The 23,143-nt window shown below is 40.7% G+C and overlaps 1 protein-coding gene across 2 annotated transcripts in view; it reads right to left on the bottom strand.

The window, feature by feature from the left end:
- plxna4 (plexin A4) overlaps positions 1-23,143 on the bottom strand; it is a 364,224-nt gene that overhangs the window by 311,506 nt on the left and 29,575 nt on the right. The window contains exon 1 of one of the 2 annotated variants that reach the window (XM_049566658.1): positions 3,390-3,961. The exons of the other annotated variant lie outside the window; for it this stretch is intronic. The gene's annotated coding sequence lies outside the window, so the exon portion shown is untranslated. Of the gene's footprint in view, positions 1-3,389; positions 3,962-23,143 lie in introns of those variants that run through there. 2 annotated transcript variants of the gene reach the window in all.

Raw genomic sequence — 23,143 nt, 5'->3', positions numbered from 1 at the left:
GAGCACCGCCCCCAAAATGTAATGAATGTCTTCACTGCCAAGGTTGGAGTGAGAGTTTATCCATTAGCAAGCCATAATATTGACAGGGCCGTGCTCTCCAGGTCCAAACTCTAGCCTTGTAGCCGTAACACTGGCCGACAGACAGGGGGTAGTATGTCAATGTGAGGTGCTTACAGGCCGATAAAGGCTGCTGTTCCAATTCCTATAGGCAGGCGTTGATGGACAGCATACAGGGAGAGAGGGAGGGAGAGAGACTGAATAGTGCCAAGTGCTCTTGCAGCCTTTAAGAGTTTAAAACTAAGCTAGAATTTGGTGAAAGGACAAGGGGGCAAGACACAGATGAGATAGGATTATCAAACTGCTAAGGGACTAAATGTCTTTCCCTTGAGACCTTGACAGCAGCAGAACACATGCGCTCGCATGCGCATCCTCCAAGAGGACAAACACACAAATTGGAACATTCAGAACTGAGTTCAGATACACAGACAGACACACTCTATGTTGCTAGCATGCCAGCCACAATCATGTTGACACAGACAATCTGCAGTAGAAACACTTTGCCCTGTGAGTGACCTCCTCTCCTTTTGTTCACAATTGCAAGCTGCACACAGTTGAACAACAACTAAAAAAACACATATCAGCCAGCAGAATCTAATGTTTGTTTGAGAAATTTGTTTTCAGCTGTCCATCAGAGAACCATCAGTAACGTGGGTGCCAATGCAGAGCCAACGCAGAAAAAAAATGAAATCCAATAATACCCAAAGCACATCCAAACATGCATAAATGCTACAAATCATCTTGCATGGAAGAATGGTTTTATAATTTCCCAAGTAAAATTTGTTACACGTTACTAAACATGTGTATCTCCTCATTAATTATCCAATAAACACACCACACACACTGTTACCGTGCAGTTAAACAACATCTAAATTGATGTCAACTAACACAAAGCATGGGATCAATCTACCCACTCTACCAGCCTGTGCAGCCACACTGCCCCTCATGGTTTTTCCAGGATACAGCCTTGTCCCTTCAGCCACGCTCTGTTGAGTGATTGAGCACTAAACACAAGTATGTAATCCTTTCGTTTGAATCTTTAGAATGCAAAAATAACCCACGCAACTCAATGTGTATCATCACAGTGCTTAAGAGATATCTGTGCAACAGCAGTAACACAATGGTGTGCATCTAGAGTTAAGTCAAAGAGCATTTGGAAGGGCGACACTGAATTGATGCATTGAGTGTGGAGCGCAGGTGGATGGAGGGAGGGAGAAACCGGCAGAGGGGCTCAGAGTACTCAGTGTGACTGCTGTACTAGGGCTCTGCATTTTGCATATAGGCTGAAGCAACTGTTTTCTGTGCATGAGGTGCAAGAGACAGGGGAGCAATGGAGCACGAGCGAGACAAGTAGGTCCCTGACTCCAAAAGTCGCAACTGCACTAAGGAACCCACATCACACTATAGACTCCAGCTCCAAGAGCCCACACTGGTACTTCCCCTGCCTGAATGTCTAGAAATCAGCCCAAGCTCCAACAAACGTTCCCATTCAAGGATAAATGACACTGATTCCAGGAAATGACACACATACACGCTGTGCCAAGAGGGATGATCAACCTTGTGTACAACTACGCAAAACCAAAGTGTTGACAACAAAGTAAGATACTGTTTACAGAACAAATGCATCGTTTAAAGACAGCCCTGACCGTAACATAATCATTCAGCATTGAGGAAAAATTATTCATCATTGCTCATCACCACGTCTCTTGGCTTCGTTTATGTGGTATGACTCCAACACAGGGAAATGTGCAGAGCAATCAAGAGGAAGGAGTTGTCTATCCAAATACCTCAAAAGCATCTCAAAAAAATCAAACTCACCAAGTTTGTTTAATAGTAATTTGGCAGTGCTGTAATAAATCTAGTGAATGAATCATTTAAATATGCTCTCAGATTGTCACAACATTTAAAGACCACCACACCAGGATTCATAATCTACTCAAGAAGCGAGACTTGATTTGGACTATACAGACACAAACATACAATATCACACTCATGTGGCTCTTATGTCCTCTTTACTACTGCATCAAAGCAAAATCCTTTTAAAATGGTTCTCAAAAATCTGGAAATAACAAGTTTAACCTTAAATTACACACAGCATGTGACCCTGAGGGATACCATAGTAATAATAAAATCCCATGACTTAAGATAAAGTCACATTAGACTCATACCACAGAGAGCAAATCCCTGTAGAGATATTACAGTACAGTGTTTTCTGTTAACTTGAGCGTCTCTAAAGTCAAGCCCTTCCCAAAGCGCTCAGTCTGAGCCACATCGGTCAAGTTCAAAAGCTCCGAGCGGAGACTCGCCTATCAGCGATCCTGGAAGCCACACGGGGAGAAATGCGCCTGTTAAGTTTAATTTTGCATCACGCAGCGTGCGATTTCCACGATTTACAAAGCGCAGTCGACACGGCCACTCTATAAATAAATAAATCTGCGGTTACAATGTGAGCTCTACAAAAATATAGTCGTGCAGAGATGTTTAAAAGGCAGAAATACGACATAATAATTCACAGGGATTGTAAAAATTCTGATACTGTAAAGAACCCGTTTGGAAAGGTACTATGCTTGAATAGTTACAGGCTGTAAAAATCTTCCCATGTGGATCCCTAAAGATGCAGGACATGCTCCAAAACGGCATGGATTAAATAACTTTTATAAAGCAACCACACTGTGTGCACAATTCTAACTCATGTTCCCATCAACCCTGTCAGGAAATTATAGTTGCTAAGCATCCTCCTGACAAAACCATGTGTGGCAGAGTATCAGATCATTTTGTCCATTTCCACGACTCACAGCCGAGACACCACTAAAATCCCAATTGCAGTCCATGAGTCTACACGCCGCTAAATGCTACTCACTGGGTTTATCCCCGAAGGCACTGCGTAAATCCGACGCGGAATCCCCTACAAATATTTCAGTTTTTAACCTTCAGAGTTTAACGTTGCAAGAAGAACAAGCACAATTTGGGCATGCAGCTCTCTCTCTGGCTTACAGTGGATGAAGGGCATGAATGATCTGAGGCGCCAAACGGAGGGAATCCAGTCAATATGGGGTCCCAAGTTGAGAGAAATAGCAGGTCGTTCAAATGTTTTGCAATTCTCCCTGGGGCTGGTTGTACGATCCAAATGTGCAGGTTCGGTATGAAACCCGCCCGACCGCCGGAGTGCGCAGAGCGGGCATGGCGCAGCTAGAACAGGTGCAACACGCCTCCCGTCACCTGGCTGGTGCAGTGGCAACCTCACGCCCAAAACCTGGCTATAATAGCACCAAAGCACCCTAAAAACAGTCCTGGCTGTGGGGACTAACGCCGTGACAAGCTTCGTTCCTTACCTGTAATCTATGCAGATATCACTTCACAGCCGCAGCCGCATCGACACTGCGGATAAGAGGCACGTCCAGAGCAATCCCCAACTCCTTTTACTCCCCCCAAAAAATGAGAAACGCTTAGAATAATGTTATATCCTGATCACACGGCTTGTCCACTTTAAATCCCCGGTGGAGGTGTAGTTAGAAGGCGATTCCTGCACAGGAAAAAGAAATAGCAGCAGACTTCCAGCAGCATCCCCGATCAGCAGGACCTGACGCCGCTCTGAGCGCTCTGAGACCCGGGAGCTGCACCTCCCATTCCCCGGCGAGGACGCACTTTGTATGCCGTTGGAAAAGCCGCTGCGCCGTATGGGATACCGCAGGAGGCTGTGCTTGTGTGCGTGTGTGTGCGTGTATATGTGTGAGTGTGTGCGTGTAGAGAGCGTGTGTGTATAGATGTGACTCAGTGCGGTGCTCCTGCTCAACTGAGGTGCTGAGGGTGCTGCAGCGGAGTGCGAAAGGGAGAGAGGGAGTGCGGGAGCGACGGAGAGAGAGTGCGCTGCCTCGGAGTTTGCAGCTTCGCAGCGGATCTTGAGGCTCGGGAGGGACTGAGTACTAGATGGCGCTTCGCCCGTTGCAAAAGGAGACTGTTTGGTTTTTTTTTTTTATCAAGGATCCTGCCTCGCCCGCAGTAACATCTCGGGTCTGGAGGGGGCTGCGTTTGGGTTACATTTTTAAGTCCCTGGCAACTCCCCTAAAGAGGCTTAGTGCGCATTAATGAGCACCATTCAAAACAACAAATATATTACCATAATCACGTTTATGATCTAATTTCCTTTACAGGCAGTGACAAAGTGCCAGCTGAAGTGAGACAATTCCACTAGTGTCCAATGCAGTTTCACGTTTAAGTGCCAGTCCCTTAAAACAATCACTTTACAGAAGTTAATTCTCAAATTTATCAGCTCCGCCCTTTGATGGATATTTTTCACCTAGGAAAACAAGAATATGACAGCTATGAGCTTAAATAGAGCTTATGCTTTGTTAAAATAGAGGTTTATGTAATGCATTCATCCCGTTGAGAATGGGATTTGGCAATGCCAATGGGGACTTTACACAAATACGCTACAATACCGGGGTGAAATGATCAGATCATCGGATTTGAATATCTAATCGCAGGATCATTTAAAGATGGAGATTAGGCAACACAGCAACATAATTACGACACTTGCATAGTTGTAGGGGATTAGAATCTGCATTTTTGTTCTTTGATGATCTTTTAACATGCTCCAGGAGTGTATCCTCCCCCCATACATTTGAAGCAATTAATATTCTAAAGGCCTAATTATGTAATCGTGTCTTTAGCGAAATAAGCGGTGTGGGGGTACAGGAATAATACATTTTTTATATATAAAACAGCCTACTAAGCCTGCTCCTTATCTTCATGTGAAGACAATTCAAAACAGATCCATACGCATCCACTAAATACTGCACACAATATGGTTTCAATGTTGAGGTTTCTTTCATTTGCATCTCATGAGATAACTTTGAAATTAAGCTTTGCTGGCTTGTTTTAGTGTTTCAAATAGTCAATGACAGGATGGAGGGTTTGGGGATTTGGCAATAAGCTCAGAGAAAACAACTGGGAAAAAAACTTTATGAAACAGATTTGCATGCACCCCCTGATCATTTATCCTATATCACTCACTGTGTGCGCTCGGAGGGGGTCTTCTAGGGGGGCATCCGTGCCTGCTGCAGCATCCTCTCCCTCCTTCCCATCCTTCTCTCCATCCCTCCCTCCCTGATCTCACTTCCAGAGGGGCTTCCTCGCTTTGAAACACTGCATCAGAGCCCCACCTACAGGCCAAAGAAACTTTACAGCTACTGACACTGACACATACAAACGGTGACAAACTGCTCCACTGGCCCTGCAGTGCTCTCTGTGACCATCCATGTACACAACTCACTATAACCTTTCATTAGATTTAAACAGAACGTTTTAAACCTACAAGGACAACTATACACCCCCCGATATGATACAAAACAAACAACACAGACACACCAAGCCAGACAAGAGCTACAAGGAGCTGCTGCCCCATGAATCAGTCAAGCTTGTCACATAAGGTGCACTGTAAAGTTACACACACAAAATGGAGGCCTACTGTAACGTCCCAATGAACCAGAGTACGTCATCAAACATATTAGGCTAATGTATATAAATATAGGTCACTATGTAGGCTCATTGCTCTCTTGGGAGGTTAAAGGTTGAAAGAGGAAGTTTCAACATATGTGCAACTATCTTACATGCTACAACGAACAGCAAGACAGCTAACACTAGCATTAGCATAGCTAGTGCGTACCATAGCACATAAGCTTGCCGTAGCCAAAATGGCGGCGGTAACCAGTAACTGACAGAACCCGAAAACAGCCACTAACTGAAAACGTTATTTACCTCCAGTATTTTCCACCGCTCTCTATCAAAAAAGTAAACTTTAACGTTCATATGCATCTTGCCACCAATTTAAACTCGAGGTAAGAAGTTAAAGTACATAAAATTAAAGCAACATAGTGATTGTAAACGTGGTGTAAAGCCTAATACTACCAATTAACGCCAGCTGGGTGTCACGTGACTGTACTCTCTGCCCACCTGTGAGTCCATTTTGTGTTACTGACAAAAAAAATCCACAAAATACACAGCATTGTTTTTGAATGGTGACAATATATTTGACAAGAAATATAATACTAGACATATTTGTAAAAATTAAAATAAAAAGAAAATCACCCACAGAGGGAAATTTTACTGGGTCTCACATTTGAACGAGATTAACAGGCAAAAAAATTACCTTATAAATATTGTACTCCTAACAAAGTAAAAGAAGTTCATTTCAAAATTTTGCATAAACCCTATCCGGTGATATCTATAATTTACAGATATGTGGATGAAAACCTTTACTGACATCCTGATGCACTGTGATTCATTAATTCTTTCAGAGTAGAATAACAATGACATTTTAGTCTGATTTAATTTTTCATGTTTTCAGTACTACTAATATCACTCATTGTTCTATGCTAAAGGATATAATTTGTTACTATGGTGATATGAGCAACAAGTCTCTGAACTATGTTGTTACTTTTTATTTCATTAGAGAAATTCTTTATTCATAAACAGAAGTTCTGAAGTTCACAACCCTCTTTCCATCTTTTTTTAAATTGAATAATAATTAATATCGAACTTTCTTGCTCTTTTGAACAATTAAAAAAGTAACAGGTTTTTAGAATATTACAATTAAATGTTTGATGAAACCCCCTGATGTGAAATGAACTGCTTTTTTTGTTTGTTGCTGTTGTTTTTCATAATCTCCATTATTACTTTATTTATTATAAGAATTCTGAACATATATATAATAATATTATAATTATTTACTTTCAGTTTTTTGTTCACCTTTCATTGCAATTTGTTTTAAGCTCTCATGTATTGTGTTTTTTTATACCAGATATTTTTTGTATATTGTATTGCTGAATTAAGTTTTTAAATAAAAAAATAAATCCACAGTGTGAAATGACAGTGAAGTCACATGTGATCACATTGTAGATTAAAGCTTTTATGATCGGTGGGAGAACACTTTAGGCAAATAGACCTAATAAAAATATCTAAATTAGCCTGCAGACGTGACTCTCTAACTTTTACTTTGCCTTACGGTGTCTTAAAGTCACACTGTATGCACCGTCATATATTCTGTCTCCATTCTGAAGCTTCATTGAAGCTGTGATGCTACAGCTTCAGGGCTGTAAACACCTATTTAACATCAGGGGGAGCATTTCATTGACACCTTTTACAACCCAGCTCTCCAGGGGGATCTGGTTCTCAGTGTTTAACTGAGTGTCATTTTAGGGAGCCAGCATAGGATAAAAGACTGCACAGAAAAAGTGCACACTCTATGATTTTTTATAACTTTTTTAATGATATACAATGATATTTAATGACCTTTTTTATAATGTACTATACTTTGACTTTTTATGACATGCTTTACATACTTTACACAAACTATAACAACCGACAGTGATATATCCTACATCAGTGGTTCCCAACTGGTGTGTCGTTGTCCAAAAGTGGATTGCAGGCCCATTCTGAACGGACCAAGTGGCTCGCAAAAGTGTCAAGTTTGTATAAAACACACTTTATTTTTAAGCACAGTAGATTTCCAGCACAGAGCTTTTATTTTGAAGTGCTGTTTTCTGCTGTAGAATGAGTGACTAACAGAAAGTTACTTGACAGAGACAGCAATCTAGCTCAATGACATGGCCAAACAGTTATTAAACTGTGTGGACCTTGAGCTAATGACTAAGGAGAAATTTAGACCCCGTGGCTGTACTAGTTGGGAACCACTCTCCTACGTAACACTCATCTTGCATTCTAATTCTCCACTTTTTAATACACATCACAGTCATGAAACTGAGTGACAGTAAAGTGTTTGACATTGATTGTAACATCCTACAGCAGTCAAGCAACAGCTTCTTCTGGGATACTACAGTAAACTATAATACTACAACCAGTTATAATGATAATGGCAATTTGTTATGTTTATTTATGAATATGATTACATTTGCCAGTGATTATTTTGGACAGCGGTGTGTGAATGCCTTTCATTTGCATAGCAAATTTCCCCCAATATATGTTATAATTACTGCCTAGGGTGTGACATGGAATTGAGGTAATAGGTCTTGTGTATACAGATTTCCCTAAAATTCAGCCTGACATATGCTATCTTTGGAAACTTTGGGACATCTAATAGTATTTTAAATAGAATTCTGAGCATTTGAAATGCCTAGCCAGTCCAGATGATGATGTAAATGTGGACCCACTGGTGGGACTGGAAGGATGTTCTGTTGCATGACAGGGTAAGGTAACAATTTGATAATAAAACAAAGGACTAAACACATGAAAACAAACAAAGGTTTTAAGGTCTGACAGTTCAATGTCACCTCTAAAGAAGACTGACCCCTTGTAAATCAATTCACACAAGTCAACAATGGCTGTGCGTTTGGGGGTGGTCACTATTTGCCCAAATCACGATGTGACAGGCCATTGATTTCAGTATGTGTCAGATCTGTGTTCATTTATTATACTTTGGTCCTTGTGACAGACTCTGAGGGTATCCCTGAGAGTCATTTGAAGGATGAAAATGCATAGATACCAACAAACCTATTGGCTTTATTTAATTATTCAACACAAGCACAGAGCTAAATCAACAGTCTGTGGATCTTAATATCAGATAGCTTTCAGAGCACAGCAAATCAATAGTGCTGCAATCTACAGTGACAACAGTCATTCCACGAGGGGTCAGGATCGCATGACCTTATGAAATTAATGTTGAGGTCACTGGTCCATGTGTTGATCGTCAAACATGCTTGGACCACATGATAATGGGGTCTGTATAATTATGTTTTATCATAGGAGTTCACTGCTATCTGTGTGCTGCATGAGCATAAATTAATTCAAGGACAAACAGGTTTTTCTTGACAGTTTGAACACACAAGATTTTTCCATTTCTCTTGGTGAAAACATACTGATCAGATGAGTAGAAAATTTACATGCATGTCAAGCATGGCATTAAAGGAAAATATTCAAATGCCCATTGTTCTCTCTGACAAAGCAACTTATAAGAATATCAGTGCCAGTGACCCTTTAGGTAAGGTAAGCTTTTTGGTTGTTCAAGCCTATACACATAAGCGGTGCTCAGCAGATTGAGCTGTTAGTGTTGGCAACATAATATAACCACAAGAACCATTAGTAACTCTTTTATAGGGTTTTCAGTCATATGGCACGATTTTCCTCAGCAGATGGAGTCGCCCAGTTGTCATGGAACTGTAAATGGTAAAGTGTCAGTGTTTGCTGAGTATATCACAGAATTCTCATCCATGTTGACTGAGGGTTGAGATTAAAAGTTCATTCTTTATCTTGAAAACAGCAGTTGGCGGAACAATCTTACCACAACATCCATTAGTGGCTGCTTTGGAGCTTTCATTAGTACCACAAGATCTTCTTCAGCAGATCAGGTTTGACTAGCTGTGGAAATGTTCATGTTCAAATTTCAGTTTTTCTGAACATTTGATCCATGTTCTTTTAAATGTTTGGATTGAAATTTCACTGTAGTTATTCCTGATGTTTGGGGCACATTTTTAGGACAAAATGAAAGCATAGTTTTAGACTTTAGCCTGTACATCAAAGGGATACTCCACTGGATTTTCAACCAGCTTTGTATCATCTTGAATTTTCGCTAGCTATAGGGCTGTTACTCAAACTACAGATTGTAATTCTGCATCTTCATATGCACTACCGTGAATGGATGGATAGATCGATAGACAGATAGATATATAGATAGACACATAGATAGAATATAATCTGAGATTGTCCTCAGAAACATATTTTAGTGCACTGTTTGGCTGTAATACAAGAATCTTTGAAGAGGAAGTAGGTGCCATACTGTTTCCTTTACTGTAAAACAGAAACAGTAAAACTAAGCAGTGCTGATAAAAATGAACCAAAATTCTATTATTGTATGTTTTCGCTTGACATTTAATTGTAATCCAAGACCATTTGTTACCCACCGGCCACCATATTGTTTCCTGTGGAAAAACCATAGACTGTAAAAATGAACGTAGCTACCATGACATCACCTATTGGTCTGTGGACTCCTGTTTTGAAGCCTTGAGTTTTGCATTTTGTCCATCACCATCTTGGTTTAAATGTGTAAATGAACTGTAACAAACTTCCCTCCATTTTGCCAGCGCCACGATCTCCCTGCTCATCTACCAGCTCAAATTTTCACTGGTTCTGTGGTTGTTACTCAAACTACTGATTGTAATTCTGCATTTTTATATGCCTGCCACCATGGCTGGATAGATGGAAAGACAAATAGAACTCCAGTCAAATGGTAAAACTAAGCAGTGCTGATTAAATACAAACTGAGATTCTGTTACTGTACTGCATAGTTTAGTGCACTGTTTGGCTGGTATACAAGAATCTTTGAACAACAAGCAGGTGCCATACTGTTTCCTGTACTGTAAAAACAGAGACTGAGAAAAGTAAGATAAAACGGTCAAACCAAGCAGTGGTGATAAAAATGAACCAGAATTCTATTACTGTATGTTTTAGCTTATCATTTAACTGTAATCCAAGATCATCTGTCACCCACGGCCACCATATTGTTTCCTGGGGAAAAACATAGACTGTTAAAATAATGGACATAGCTACCATGACATCACCTATTGGTTTATGGACTCCCATTTTGAAGCCGTGAGTTTGGCATTTGGCCGTCACCATCTTGTTTTTTTTGTAGCCAAATGTGATAATCTGGATCTAACTGAGAAGCCAAGGAAATAAATGTTAACAGGTGAGTTATATAAAAAAAAATCCGCCCATACAGTTGTCATGAAGGGTGGAATTAGCCATAAAAAAACAATACTGTTTTTTTTTGTACCACGCTGTAAACATGTTTATTTCTGCTGTAAAGGCGGCCATTTTTAAATAGGAGTCTATGGGGATTGACTCACTTCTGGAGCCAACCCCAAATGGACATTCAACAAACTGCAGTTTTGGCGCTTTCTTGTTGGCTTCATTTTTTAGCCCAGTAGCTTGCCATTTTGGAAAAACAGACAAGTTCACATTCTGTCACCCACCAGTGGCAGCATTTATTGGTCTGGAGCAGTGTCGTGCATTCTGGTAGTTGTAGGTTTTCTACCTCTTGAGCAAAAGCAATTGCTTCCCAAGTAACAGTCCATTTTCTCTGTCTTTGTGGACATATAGTGCCAATTTCAAAACTATTTGTGTCTTTCTACTGCATAGACAGCCTAGTTTTATGAAGAGACCATCTATACAGCAGTCAAATGCTTCATAGGTTTAATCCCAGTTGTATACTGACAAACGGCAACAGGAACTGATGTTATTGTTACACAGATCTTAAAGTATAAATTTGAATGTTGTTATATTAAGAGTTCAGTAAATCTGACTCTGCTGTGTGAAAGCCTGCGTCTGTGAGGGCAGGGGAAGAGAAGAGGATGCAAGCTCGGTGCTCGGCTCTTTATTAAAATGCACTGACCAATCTGACTTCCCCATTTGTCTTGCAAATGAGATGATGACTTATGGAGGCAACATGAATAGCTTTGATGAAGCCTCCTTTTTAATGCAGTCAAGTGGGTTGGAGGGAGGTGCGTGTGTGTATCTGTGTGTCTGTGTGAATCCTGTTGCCAGCTGGCACAGTGTTATTTCAGCAGCTCTCCTCATCTTGCCGAAAACTGTGTGTGTGTGCATGTGTGTGGCTCCACATAAGCCTGCATTGCGTCCCTGTGTCCTTTTGAATTAACTCAGTGAACCCCTTTAAACACAGCTGTACATGGTTTATCTTAAGCCTGTGGGGATACAGCGATCACCCCACAGTGGTTCACTGTTCCCGGGGGTCTTCCCCTTTCCCCCCACAGGCCCCAAAACACACACCCTACACACACACTGTATCAACCAAATAATAGACATTCATCACACATCTGTCACTGTATATCCCTCAATGCGGCAGGCTGCTAAATCACGTATACAGAGCGTGCATATATCCGCTTTATGGTCAATTTACAAGTCATTTCTATCCCTGGGATGATAATATTTATGAGCTGCCAATGGTGATGCTGGATTTAGTGTGTCCATCTTCATAAAAGTGTATGCCCATTCCTCTCACTCTCTCACAGGCTTAATTCCTCCTGGTTTAAATCACACTGAAACACTGGATATGTCAGCCTCATCCATGATATCTCATTTTCGTAGAAAATCTATTAGCGTGTCGCTGAGCTAATGAAGTTTTATGTGCTGTATGGACACAATGAATGACACTCTGATATCTCATTGATTTGGATTGTAAATAGGTTTTCAATTTTCTGTCTGTTTCGTGAGCCACTGGATAGTAAATTATATTGAAGCTGACATTTCTGTGGATCTTGTGTGCGTGTGTGCATGGGCGGGTGCGTGGGAGTGGATGGACGGGCGAGTTGAATGTGTCACTCAGTCATATAATTAAGTTAGTTTGCATATTGATGACTTACTGCTTTTCGTGTAAATGTGTGTTTTGGTTTTTATTCCATCTTGTCGTGTGTGTGTTTATTCATCCATGTATCATCTCCATCAGCCTCCCCATCAGGATGGCAGCTGCCTGTCTGTCTGTCCACATAGCTGTGTGTGTATGTGTGTGTGTCTGTACCAACACTCGAGGGCCAGGTGAGTCAGTGTTTTGCCAGCCATCTCTCCAGAGATCCAAGCTCATGTCCATGGAGATCAAGACCAAGCCTCCCCCACTGTGCCTCTTTCTGTCCCCCCAGAATTAAACTCTTGGGATGGGCACTGCAGATGGTCAGGGGGGTGGAAACTGGGGACACATATTATACATGCAAAGAGTCAAGGCAACCAAAAAAGTGATCAAATGTAATCAGGCTCAAAGGGAGCACACAGTTCCTCCTTTATCATCCCTTTCCACTATAGTCCAGTATCCCTTTATGTCCACTGCCAACGTCCGGTGCCAACGTCAGGTGCCAATACAGGAAACTGAAACTAAAGATTTGGAGGTTGTGATGGTGGATGGCTTAGAAGGACTCATGACTTGTATGCAGCAGACAGGAGTGTTAATACAGACAAACAATTTTTATATCACTGTAAATTTAAGTGGAGACACTAAAGTTAGAAATAGTGTTTTCATGCATTGGTCAGTTTGGAGATACATGGAAAGAAAATGCCCAAAATACACATTTTAGTTTAGATTTCTCTTCTGGAAGTGTGTGCAAAACTGAATATTTAAATAGATACTGCACAATTTCCACATTTTAATATATTTATCTATATTATAGAAAAGTTGTAATAAAAAGCACGGTTATGTAAGTAATCAAGTAGCGATGGTTTCATGGTGATATCTTTCACTTAAATTCTTTGCTCTCCACCTGTAATGCTGTATTTTCTCAAAATAAGTTTTGTTCTCATACTCTGAGCCAGAAATTTTAACTTCAGAAACACGTACACGCACCAAACTTTCCAGCTCTATTTCTATCTGTATTCTGAAGATTTCTACACAGCAGTTTGTTCATGAATCATTCAAAGATTGTGTGAAATTTTATTTTTAAAAACATGGTTAAAATTTATTTGTTTATTTATTTACTTATTTATTCTTGGCTGTTGCCAGTATTTTCTGACTTTGGGACTTATAAAAAGAGAAATTCAAAATTCTGTCTTTACTATGTCAACAAAATGAAACAAGAATTTTGTTCCCTGAAGAATTTTATATCTAATGTTCAGATTTATGCTCTGGATGAGTTGAAATTTTTACTTAATTCACCTGTGCTGTCTTATTTTTGTTTATAGGTCTTTGGAATTACATACACCAAACTTATCCCTATCTGTATTCAGACAATTTTTTCAGAGTGGTTTGTTCATAAATCATTCATAGCCTGATTATATAACATTTTGTTCCTAAAAATATGGCATTAATATATTTTTTCATTAGCTGTTGACAGTATTTTCAGATTTTTATGGAGACATATTCAAAATGTCTTCTGTAAAAACATTTGTCTCTTAATATATCAGCAAAGAGAAACAAAAATTTTAAATTTCAACCTGTCTTTATCCAATGTTAACTGCTCTGTTCTGAAGATATATGCAAAATAGCGCAAATTTAATGAGACAGTGCGTCATTTGTATATTCAAACATAACATTTCAGAAAAACTTGTAATACAAATAAATATTCTACTAATGTAAGTAATCAGCTCATGAAGTTTCATGGTGATATCTAATAGTTAAAGGTTTCCCCTATTCAGCTGTAGTATCTCCCTTTGAATAAACAGTATTTTCCTTTGCTTAAAATAAATGGTAAAATGTTGCTGTGCTCCACTTTGTGCTGGTATTGTCAACTGAAGGTTCAATGTAATTAAACAAAAAAGACAAAGCTGGCAGAGGTTAATAAAAATAAGGTGAAACTGTGCTAAATAATGTGTGAAATCATTAACATGATAGGCTGAACAACCTGTCAGAGAGCTCCCTGTTGCTGGTTGCCTCCGCTGCAAATTCAACATGTTCAAAATGTCCAAACAGCCACTGATAAGGTCAGACTAAAGCCAATGGCAGCAGACGAACTGCAAAAACTACAGGCGATGTTGAGCCACAGCAGCGCCTGGGCAGCCCACTGTTGGCTTGGTGTGTCATGGCCCCATGTCGCCAACAAAATGATAACAGTGTCTTCATCTCTTTCACAGAGCAAGGCAGACTGATAAGGACCAAGCCAGACTGTCCAGTGTGTGGGGGCACTTGTATTTCACTCATCAATCCGCTCTCTTTTTGTCACACATACACACACAAACACACTGACGGCTCTGAGAATCCATCGCTGTAGTCTATGGATATAATCTATTGACAGTATCTTTCACCAACTTGACCAGGAGCTTTCAGCACAATATCAACTGGCACCGTTCCACCGTTACACTATCACTATTACTCTTTCCACTTCCTCTTTGGAATGCATCCATTATGTGTTCATATCCTCTCTCCATAATAGCTTTATTTTGTAGGTCAATGTCTTCAGATATCCTTGTGATATCTATCCGTCCTGATATTCTCGGCTTAACTGCATCAGTATTTCTAAGGATGTTTTTGTGCATGTAATGAATTTATTTTGGGTCTTCTTGTGACCTGCAGTAAACCCATCTTCAAAAAGTGGATATAGCCTTCTGCACAAACTACAGTCTGCATACACAAACGTGTGTCACTTAAAATCAGCCTGACATGTGTCGGGATACATCACGTTAAGTATTCGCAGACAGGGAAAGTTTCTAAAGGGCATGACAACACAAGCATATCACAGACTCATGCACGCAAGTTTGCTACTTGAAATACATGGATGGAGAAATTAAATCAAGAATCCTCCTTTTCCACAACTGCAACATCTTTGGGCCTCCGCCCTACCATCTCTACTGATCATGATGTTATATACCTTCACTAAGTGTAATTTTAAAAACACATGCATTTTACTATGTATGTTAAAGGAATACTTCATATATCAGTTACTCACCATGTGTTATGTTGAATTAAAGAAGTAAGTAAGGACAAAATTCTTAACAACAGCAAGACTATATCAAAACATCTGTTTACAAACTCTTACACAACTTGTGCAGCAAACTCCAAGTTTCATTTTTCTAGTCATATGCTCACTACTTCCCAAACAGTCAGCCCTGTCTAACACTTTAAAACACCAAAGTCACACAATAACAGAAACAACCTAAGTAACTGAGGCAGCAGTAGATCAGCAGCTCCCATGTTCAGTGAGGTAAAATTACTATCTTTGCAACCCATGCTTACTCTGAAGTCATCAAAATCTGACAATTCGTCAGTGGCTTCCTGACAAAAAAAGCCATCCTTTCACATGAGCATGATATGCAGCCAGTCGCCATTGTAGTGTAACAGTGTCCAGCGGCATCAGGGGGAAACACCGTGGGACAAGAACGGAAGTTAAGGTGGCAAAAGTCTGAGTAGGGCAGGTGGGAGGGGTGGTGGATAGGTCCAAGAACCACAGACTTTCATCAGGGAGGCCAGTGTTCACTTCTTATAAAATTGTAAAGCCAAACCCTGTTCTTTTTTCTTAAACCCAACCATGTGCTTTTATTGCTAAAACCCAACCACGTGTGTGTTAGCAAAACGTAACCACATGGGTTTGTTGTTGAGGGTAAGAAGGCGTCCCTTTGCGGTGTTGTACCGACATGGTGTGTTTATTTTGAAGGAGACTGTACACAAACAGTACATTTCCTGTGTGTTGGATTATACTGCACGAGTTGTGTGAGAGTTTGTAAATGGATGTTGTTAAATGCCGACTTCAGTTTTGGATTCCTTGTTCACCAGAGGCATATGAGAAATCATTTTCTTTACAAATTCAGCATAAAATGGGGTGAGTAATCGATACACAAATGGTCATTTGTGGGTGAGGTATTCCTTTAATCTTGATCCAGTCCATGCATGATGATCCATGATGAGCACCAGCGATAAGATGAGGAGGGAGGAATAGGAAGCGAAAAAATTAAATCACACTACAGAAATGTTATTTTCTCTGTTAATTGATTGAACACAGAGGGAACACATTTACATTTTAAATTGATCATTGTCTTCCAAGTCTGACGGAAGAGCTGTAAATTGTGTAATTATGCATGCATGAATACCTGTCATAAACAGGCAGTGTCATCGCACTCTGCCAGAAAGCACTGTATGTGTTACCATAAGCAATGAGTGACAGACTATATCACATTCATTTTGCATGGAGGTTTTGACAGAGGGACTGCTGCACGCCGTTATAAAACAATAACTGAGAACGCTCGGGCGTGTAGACAAAACACTACAATGCTGCTGTATCTGACAACATTTTTGCACCAAAGCTCGGAATATATGAATGAAGACAAAACAAAACATCATATTGCTGTAATCCGTCGGCACGGAACAACAAGAACACAAACATACTACGCAGACAAAACACATCTTTGATTTGCAAAAAGCCGAGTGAGAGCACATAACAAAATGCACCAAAACATCCAGGCCCGTTTGTCAAACAATATGCAGGGGAGCATCTTTATTAAAACATTTCAATAGATGCCCAAGATGCAGCGTTTGTTGTTTGCACGTGCAGTCACAGTCGCTGAAGAAATCCCTTTTTAATGTATTCATCCTGGATCTACCCTGCCTTTGATAATCCTTCATTGAATCTTTTGTACTGTAGTTGTAGTAATACTTTATAATCCCTCTCTGCATTGCTTGTGATGTTTCCACGATAAAAATAAATAAAGAAAACAGTACAAAGCACACAAACGGTATACTGTATATGTACTAGCTTCCGTGTCTATATCAAGGTCACGGGGGAAAATCCATTACGATCATTCCACAGTGACATTGCAGTAGGAACAAACTGTTCAAAGCATCTAAGCCTTTGGTGAATGAAGTAAAAGTAAATGAGTGTATTGTGACATAGAAGCTGAGCTTTTTTTAAAAGAGAATTTTACTTCCAGGTGGAGATAACATGCTGCAGTAAAAGGTGAAACTGCTTTTTAAGTTGACAGTTGTGTCACAAATTAGGGGTTAGAGAAATAGCTTCATCACAGCTTTCACCGCAGAGGGAATTATGTAAACTAGTATAAGAAAAACTGCCAGAACCATCCAAACCACACAGCAGTCTAGTCATGGCCATCTGATGATACTGGCACCGCGTTCAGTGAAAACACAGGCACATATTTGATACACCTACACATACAGGAGACATGCATACAAACACATGGACACGCCATGCGCAAATCCTCAGAATCCAAAGGAAATGTCATCAGTGTACAAAGGAAAGCAGTCACACATAAAGGGTATACGCTGCAAAGCAGGGCTGTAGTGGAAGGTAAATGCATGTCAGCACCATTTAACCGCCTCTCAAATTCTGAAATAGCGCTCATGGAAGTTTCTTTTGCAATTTCCACGATTGTTCGTTTTGTTTCTCTGCTGTATCCTGTGAACACAGGGACACCATCAACCCACCTCCTGCTTGTGCTACACAGGAATGAAAACAAGTGAACCCACAGACACAACATTTGCTGGAGTCCATGGAGTAGACGAATGAATGACAGGTAAGAAGCTATCATGTTAGGGTTAAGTTTTTAAGATTAGTGATTCTGATTCTGAAGATTTGACAGATGTTTCATAAAGGCACATTTTAAAATCCAAATGTAAAGGAAAAAGATAAACACACCAGTAAAACTCAAAACACAAGAGTGAAATCTACAGCTCCCAAAATGATTGGCAGGTCTTATAATTCGGGGACTAATACTACACAAGAGCTGTGTTTAAATTATTAATGTGTTCTGATGCTGTTTAAGAGTTGTTTACATCAGGAATTCTTGTAAACACAGCAGTAGATTTGCCCAAGTAGTTTCAGTCTGTGATCAGTTATGAAAGAACACAAAAATGTAGATCTTTCATTTATAAATCACTTATGTACAGTGTCCTCTGGAGATATATACTACAATTTTACAACAGCAAATACAGTTTGGAGGATACATAATGCTGCCTGAATAACATTTTTATCAACAAACCGAGGAAATGCTGTTCAGTAACATATTTGGCAAACAAAAAAGTCCTGATTGGGTCAGTAAAATGTTCACTTACAATGCCAAATAATGAGATCCTGCAAACAGAGCGTTGTTAAACTTTCTTACAGGTTATATTTAGGTAGTTGCAGCACTTAGCTAAAGGTCTAGTGTGTAGGATTTAGTGACATCTAGTGGTGAGGTTGCAGATTGCCCCAAGCGTGTAGAAGAAGAGAATAACGGTGGCCAACGCAAAAAATCCGAAAACAAGAAAACACAAATGGCTCTATCGAGCCAGTATTTGATTTGTCCATTCTGGGCTACTATCGAACAACATGGCGGACTCTAAAGGACTGGCTCTGTTTGTAGATATGAACATCTCATTCTAGGGTAACAAAAACATAAATCTTCTTAGTTACATTTTACACTAATGAAAACATAGAGATATATTAGGCACAATTTCTGCCAGTATATTCCCCAAAATCCTACACTGTGGAACTTTAAGATTGGTGAAAGATCATACTTGTTTAATACAGCCAAAGTATGCAGTGTAAGAGACGTGACAGGTAATCAACCGCAATTTTTCCTTAACTTTAACCTGTTTTTTTTGCATAAACCCAACCATAGACAGGGATAGTGTTGGGGATTGGTAATACTAATAGTGGTATAAAAATGAAACCTGCATTTGATCCTTTTTGTATCCAGATATCTACAAAAAGAAATTTGTATGGTTTTGCTGGCAGCCATTTGTGACAATTGTTCTTCAATTTAATAATGATGCAACCAACATTTGTATGGCTACACTACACACCTGTGCAGTCTGGTGGCATATTCCGTTTAAGCAGGGAACAAAGGTAACAAAAGAAGTACTCTATCGGTATCATTATCACTTTTAAGGGGACTGATATTGGCACTGGTAGTGTAACTTTTAAATGATTGCAGCCCAAGACTACCCTGGAAATCCAGAGTTCTCGCGAGAGCACAATTTGAATTTGCATCAGTAATGATGCTCATTACCTATGCCCATGAAACCGAGCTGCACCAATCACATCCGTGTATCTGATATAGGCGGGCCAGAGGCGAGCTAAACAGATGACGACAGTGCTGCGACGACGAAGTCCAGAATCAGTCAGTAAACAGTGCAAGATGGCTACGGATGAACGCCAGTTGCTTGAAACGGCTTTGGCCGCTACAATGAACGAGTTAGACTTGGCTTTTTCTCTAAAAGAGGAACAGAAGACGCTCGATGCTCGAATCTTTCCTTTGCAAGAAGGACGGTTTTGCTGTTTTGCCGACCGGATACGTTGTCTAATCTACCAGTTAGCTCCGCTGGTAGCTAAGCGTATACGTCACCCCGTGTATTGTTCTGATTGGTGGTAGTGTTATCCAGTTGCGTGCAGTGATATTTACAAATGCATGCTTGCCCCTTGAGTTGGGCCATTTTCATTACTCATGGCCAGACCCTAAATCTTTCTAGCTTGGGGTCTGGATTTCCAGGCTAGCCCAAGACAGCATTGGCACTGACAGTAGACCTGGTTTCAGATGGCGAGCTTTTAGCGCACTTCGGCGAAGCCTTTTGGCACGAAACTGTCACTGTGCCAAGCTGGATCTGTTGACACCTCTCCCTGCTGGGCCACCACACCCATCTCAGCGCACCTCGGTCTGCCAAACTACCAAACTGAGCGTGCCTTGGGTTGCGCTGCTCGAAACTAGCTCTGCGTGGGGTTCGCCACCCTGTGCCACCTGTGCTGCGCCGGGAAACTAGAGCCCTCCATGTCTACATACGTGCAAGGCCTTGGTGCATCAGTTGTTGATGTTTTTTGACGCCATGTCATCTTCGACCTGTTACATGCATTTCATGATCTCACGGGAAATGTACAGTTTCCATACAGTCGCTTTCAAAATAAATGTACTACATCAGTACAATACCACCAATTGCCCTTTTTTTTCTTCAACAACAAACACATGTGGTTACATTTAGCCAACACATGCACATGGGTAGGTTTAGGCAACAAAAGTACGTGGTTAGGTTTAGAGAAAAACAACAGGGTATGGCTTTACATTCATAAGGGAAGCGAACACCAGCCTCCTGACTGAAAGTCGATTATTGTTGAATCCATCCACCACCCCTACTACCCACCCTACTCTGATTTTTTGCCCCCTTAACTTTGATTGTTGTCCGGCCATGTTTCCCCCTGTCACTGTTAGGTGCTGTTACACACTGACAGCGCATGGCCGCGTACCATGCCAACGTGAAAGGACGGCTTTTGTCTTTGGTGTCTGACATGGAAGTTGCTGTCCAACCGCTGGTATTCGACAACTTCTGAATGAGACCAGGTTGAGAATTCAGTGTTTGATTGTCAGTATTTCCTGTGAGAGGACCTTGTTTCATTTGTGTCACCACCCCAGTGTTGAAACCAAATCTACGCCCTTGCCAGACAGGGATCTGGATGCAAACCCTAGCCTCTGACGTCTGAGTCCCACCCACCAGAAACACCTTACTGACTTCTGTGTGGTACACAAATGAAGCATGTCATTCACCTTACAAAAACTTGCCTGTGAACATAATCCAGGCAGTAATCACATTCCTCAAAAGATTGATATTAGGAAAACAAATTACTAGTATATAAATGTAGGAGGCAGGGTTGATGTGATTTCCTTGACTACATTTGTGTTTTAAGTATAAACAACATTATTCTGCGTTGCTTCATTTTGTTGTTTTATTCCAGAAAAACATTAACACTGATTTATGACTAACGCCCTGTAAGTGGTGCTTGATTGAGATAGATACTGATAGACCCATCTATCCATCCATCATGGACCTCAGAGGCCACAGCAGAGTAGCTGAGATAGGGTTTACACTACAGCCCTGCTGCAGTGGAAAGACTTTATTCGTAACTCTTCAATAATGTTGCTATTTCAGTAGCTCAGCACTCCACAGTGCACACACCCGTCTCCCAACTTTCAAAGAGCGTGTACATTTGCTCGCACATAAACGCACTTGCACACAAACACACAAAAGAAGAAGTGGATGAAGGAGAAGATTTCAGCGAGCTGACAAGCAGAAGATTAATCCATCTTTCCCAGCCAGTCACTCCCACTCCCTCCCTCCTCCCGTTTCTCTTTCCAGCCTCATTGTTTTCAATAAAGTGTCAAGACTGGCCATTTCATAATCACATTTGTGACTTGGGATCTGGGATTCAGATGCAATCAATGTCTATTAGAATCACAGGGTTATTGATTGAAAGAGGAGAGATGGTGTGAGCGATCTCTCTCATTTTCATCTGCACTCTCTTCCTCACACATATTGTACACGTATTTACACAGTGCCAACACTGGGATCTTTACATTCCTGTCTACAGGTTGCTGGTGTTTTACTGGCAGTAACTGGAGCATCTTCCTGTTGGAACATAATCAAGAAGGAAATAATAAACCAGCTTCAAGAGAGCACCTTTGCTAATCAGTAAGAATATTCCATCCGTGCATCCATTTGTTAAGTTACTGCTTCTTTTTCCGTCAAATCGGTGTACATATTTTACATGAAACGGTACACTGTTGTGTTTATTACTTGAAAGGACTTTTTGTCATGCTTGTTTATCAGTTGGGCCTAAACTCAACACAAGGAATCAATATTACATGAACTGCAGTTCTAAGTCTAAAAAACATTGGTGTTACGTGTGTTTCACAGCCAGAGCAAGTGGTTCAAAAAGTTCTTATCTATCTAAGAAACAAGATGAAATACTGAATATGAAAAAATAAAATATAAAGCACTGATGAAGAGCAGGAAGCTGATGCTTCTCAGTGCTCCTCTCCTTACAGTACATAGTGTTAACCCTATACAGCACTTTCTGTGTGTGTGTGTGTTGGCATACAACACTGCTTGTCAGCCGGGGTCTGTGCAGCGTTTCCACAAGGTGACATTTAGGGGACAGTTTCACACACTGAGGATAACTGCTGTTTATCACCTGCTTCTGGAAACGTCACCCAGCCTTACAATAGCTATACATCAGGATGCGTGTGTGTGTGTGTGTGTGTGTGTGTGTGTGTGTGTGTGTGTATGTGTGTGTGTGTGAGAAAGAGAGAGTGAGATAGTGAAGAACCTCTATTCAATTCCTTTTCTTTTGTGGGGGGGTGCAGACGATGTCTATGGGAAGGCTAGAGTGTATGATGTCACTATGATGCAAGGGACACTGTTCTAACAGATAAATTTAAGCCCAGCACACACTGTACAATTTTTAAAATCTTGTTGTTAATACCAGCTCACACTGTAAGAGTGAATCGTCTGCGATGTGCAGCCAAAGCTCACGATTCATGTGCTCACACTGTACGTTCCAATCATCAAGCACGATCAGAGAGCTCACACTGTACGAGTGAAAACGGCTCGTCGGCCCCTGCTGACTGTCCTGCCAGTTGACAGCTGTCAGTAAAGATACATTTGAAAGCTCCGATTTGTTCTGGAAGTGCTGATGTTGCCAAAGAAGCAGGACAAGCGGCTTGCTTTGATGATTTGCGCTATACTGTGTGCTGAAACGTCCAAGAAGAAGAGGCGTCGGCGCATATGGACTCGCAGATGGCTTGAGAGACGTGGACAGTATGGTTTGTCCATTTTACAACGAGAGTTGGAGGTAAGCCGGCTACAGCCGGGTGCACCCTCTGT

This window comes from Epinephelus fuscoguttatus, linkage group LG22 (assembly GCF_011397635.1).
Source record: "Epinephelus fuscoguttatus linkage group LG22, E.fuscoguttatus.final_Chr_v1".
Classification (NCBI taxonomy): Eukaryota; Metazoa; Chordata; class Actinopteri; order Perciformes; family Serranidae; genus Epinephelus; species Epinephelus fuscoguttatus.
This window is presented reverse-complemented; position numbering and strand designations above follow the sequence as displayed.